Source organism: Hypanus sabinus, chromosome 1 (genome assembly GCF_030144855.1).
Source record: "Hypanus sabinus isolate sHypSab1 chromosome 1, sHypSab1.hap1, whole genome shotgun sequence".
Taxonomy (NCBI): domain Eukaryota; kingdom Metazoa; phylum Chordata; class Chondrichthyes; order Myliobatiformes; family Dasyatidae; genus Hypanus; species Hypanus sabinus.
Window position 1 is genome coordinate 10,083,231 of NC_082706.1, and position 3,783 is coordinate 10,087,013.

A 3,783-nucleotide genomic window follows, 5' to 3' on the forward strand; every position below is an offset into this window, starting at 1 on the left:
GATACATCAGTATTATAGTGGAGTAAAGGAAATTACAGAGGCATGAGAGAGGAGTTGCCAGAATTGATTGGAAAAGAACACTGGCAGGGATGACACCAGAGAGCAGGAATTTTGGAAGGCACAGGATAATTACACCCCAAAGAGGAAAAAGTATTCTAAAGGCAAGATGACACAACCATGGCTAACAAGGGAAATCAAAGCCAACATAAAAGCCAAAGAAAGGACATATAATAGAATAAACATTAGTGGGAAGTTAGAGGACTAGGAAGCTTTTAAATACAAACAGAAGGTTAAATACAAACAGAAGGTATTAAGAAGATAAAGATGGAAAATGAAAGTAAGCTAGCAAATAATATTATCGAGCATACAAAAAGTTTCCTCAGATACTTAAAGTGTAAAAGAGAGGTGGGAGTGGATATTGGACCAGTGGAAAATGATGCTGAAGAGGTAGTAATGGGGGACAAGGATGAATTGAATAAGTATTTTGCATCAGTCTTTTCTCTGGAAGACACTTGCAGTACAGTGGAAGTTCCAGGCATTGGGGGCATGAAGGGTGTGTAGTTACAAAAGCTAGAGAGAAGGTTCTTGGGAAACCGAAAGGTCTGAATGTAGATAAATCACCTGGACCAGATAGTGCACACCCCAGGGTTCTCAAAGACATGGGTGAAGAGATTGTGGAGGCATTAGCAATGATTTTTCAAGAATCACTAGATTCTGAAATTGTTTTGGAAGACTGGAAAATGGCAAATGTCACTCCACCCTTCAAGAGAGAGAGGCAGAAGAAAGGAAATTATAGGCCAGTTAGCCTGACCTCAGTGGTTGGGAGATGTTGGAGTCGATTGTTAAAGATCAGGTTTTTGGGGTACTTGGATTCACATGATAAATTAGACCATAGTCAGCATGGATTCCTCAAGGAAAAATCTGTTGGAATTCTTCGAAAAAATAACAAGCAGGATAGACAAAAGGAGAATTGGTTGATATGTACTTGGATTTTTAGCAGGCCTTTGACAAGGTACCATACATAAGGCTGCTTAACAAGATAAGAGCCCATAGAATTACAGGGAAGATTCTAGTATGGATAAAGCAGTGGCTGATTGGCAGGAGGCAAAGAGTTGAAATAAAGGGAGCCTTTTCTGATTTGATGCTGTTGACTAGTGATGTTCCACAGGAGTTAGTGTGTGTTGTCCCGATTCTTTTTATGCTATATGTCAATAATTTGGATGATGGAATTGATGACTTTGTTGTAAACTTGGAGGGGAAGGTAGTTTTGAGGAAGTAGAGAGGCTAAGAAGGACGTTGACATATTAGAAAAATGGGCAAAGAAGTGGCAGATGGAATATTGTGTCGGGAAGTATATGGTCATGAACTTTGGTAGAAGAAATGAAAGGACAGTATTTCCTCGGTGGAGAGAAAATTTAAAAATCAGAGGCGCAAAGGGACTTGGGGGCCCTTCTGCAGAATTCCCTAAAGGTTAATTTGCAGGTTGAGTCTGTGGTGAGGAAGGCAATTGCAATGTTAGCATTCATTTCAAGAGGACTAGAATATAAAAGCAAGGATATGACATTAAGTCTTTCTTAAGTGCTGGTGAGGCCTCACTTAAAGTATTGTGAACAGTTTTGGGTGGAAAAACATGATGCTGCTGCTCAGGTGCATAGTTCACGATCAGAATCAGAATTATTATCACTGACATATGTCACGAAATTTGTTGCTTTGTGGCAGCAGCACAGTGTGATACATTAAAAAAACAGAAATTACAGGGAGAATCAGCTGACACATGATTATCGCAGCCTTGACATGAGCAGATCTGGAAGCTGTTGGCAATAGCTGAACCAAACTCTGACTATATCCCAGTGTTCGGCAGATATGGATTGAACTGATTTGTCATTGATGCAAAGTGATTTCCCACCTCTGCTGCTGCATGTCTAAAGGAAAGAACAGGAAGTTCACTACTGACTTGTGAAGGGAGTACAGTAACTCAGATCCTGCTACCTGGAGGTATTGCCATGACTATTTTGATGGAATGAGTCTCATTTGACAGAGTGCCATGCAACAGCAGCAATTATTTAATTTGCCTGGAAATGGCACCAACTGATCTAATCAACTGTTCTCTTCAGTTTTGTCCTTGCGTTCTGTTCGCTGGAACACTGACAATGATTCCCATAGGATGTTGCAGAACTCACTGTATTTTTGTTATGACCTTGCCTTATTTTGTTCAAGCATTCTGGCTGATGTTTCAAATGTTGCAGAGCTGAGAAGAGAGATAATTTACTGTGTTTTACAGCCATTCCAGGTTGCAGAAACTGGCTGTTTGTCTTGTTTCAGGCTGGAAACATCAGTGTGTGATTCCCAGGTCTTAATTTTGTAAAATGTTTTTGAGTGGATTCAACTGCGTAAGACCTTTGGTCAGTCCTGAACACTGAAGGAGGGTGGTCTGGGGATTTGGGGTGTTTTTTGGATTGGTTGAAATAATTTTTATAAAATAGAGCAAGAGTAAAAATTATCACTGAAATATTTCCCTGTCTGCTTCCTACCTTTCAGCTCATTTCTGTCAACCAGGGTAAATAAAATTTTCAGAATTGTTTAAGCATTGAGCAATTGGTGTCAGTATGAATGCTGCGTTGTTGATATAACTGAACAAGCCTTAGCCACCTGAAGAGTAATGCCATATGTGTGTATATTTTTAAGCATTTGGCATTATTATATATATATTTTTTAATCTACTTCTCTATTGCTAGTTCCAATTCCTTGCTTTCTGCAGATATAGCTTTTACTTTGTGTCTAACAAATGTACAAGCCCGGATGGTGGTGATCGACAATCTTATTTGATCAGGATTTGGTCCTCAGGGAACTGTTTGTTTTGTGCATACCCTTACCCTGGCACACTTTGGATAATGGAAAACTAATTAAATTTATAGTTTTATAGTTCAGAGTTGCACAGTCACACAGAACAAGGCAGCAGGCCATTGACATCCCAAGTCTGTCTCAACTATAGAGTACATCTTTGCATGAACCCTACACAATCCTGTTGTTATTCTCCTCAGATTCTACTAGGGACAGTTTACTGGGGACTTCAACCTACAAACCTGAACATCTGTGGGATGTGGAAGGAAACTAACAGCACCTGAGCAAAAGCCACATGGTCACAGCAGGAACATGTAACCTCCAAACGGTCGGAGGTTTAGGTTTAAATCTGGGTCACTGGCCAGCATTCTATAGCGGGGAAGATGGATTCCTTATAGGAAAGTCAAATGAGGAAGAAGCGGACTGTTGGGTTGTGTTGACATTTTGCTATGGCATTGTGTTTTGACATCAAATCATCGAGAAGTACAGAACAGAAACAGGCCCTTTGGCCCAACTAGTTCATGCTGAAACCACTTAAACTGCCTACTTCCATCCTGTACCGGGACCAAAGCCCTCCATAGCCCTACTATCCATGTACCCATCCAAACTTCACTTAAACATTGAAACTGAGCTTGCATGCACCACTTGTGCTGGCAGCTCATTCCACACTCGCACAACCCTCTGAGTGAAGAAGTTTCTCCTCATGTTCCCTTTTTAAAATATCTCTGCAAGGGCTCTGGCAATTTCCGCAATTGCCTCCCGTAGGGTCTGAAGGAGCATCTTGTCAGGCCCTGGGGATTTATCTACCCTGATTTGCCTCAGGGTAGCAAACACCTCCTCCTCTGTAATCTGTACAGGGTCCATAAAGTTGATGTTGCTTTGCCTCTGTATTCATCCCCTGAGTAAGTACAGATGCAAGAAATGCATTTAAGATCTCCTCCA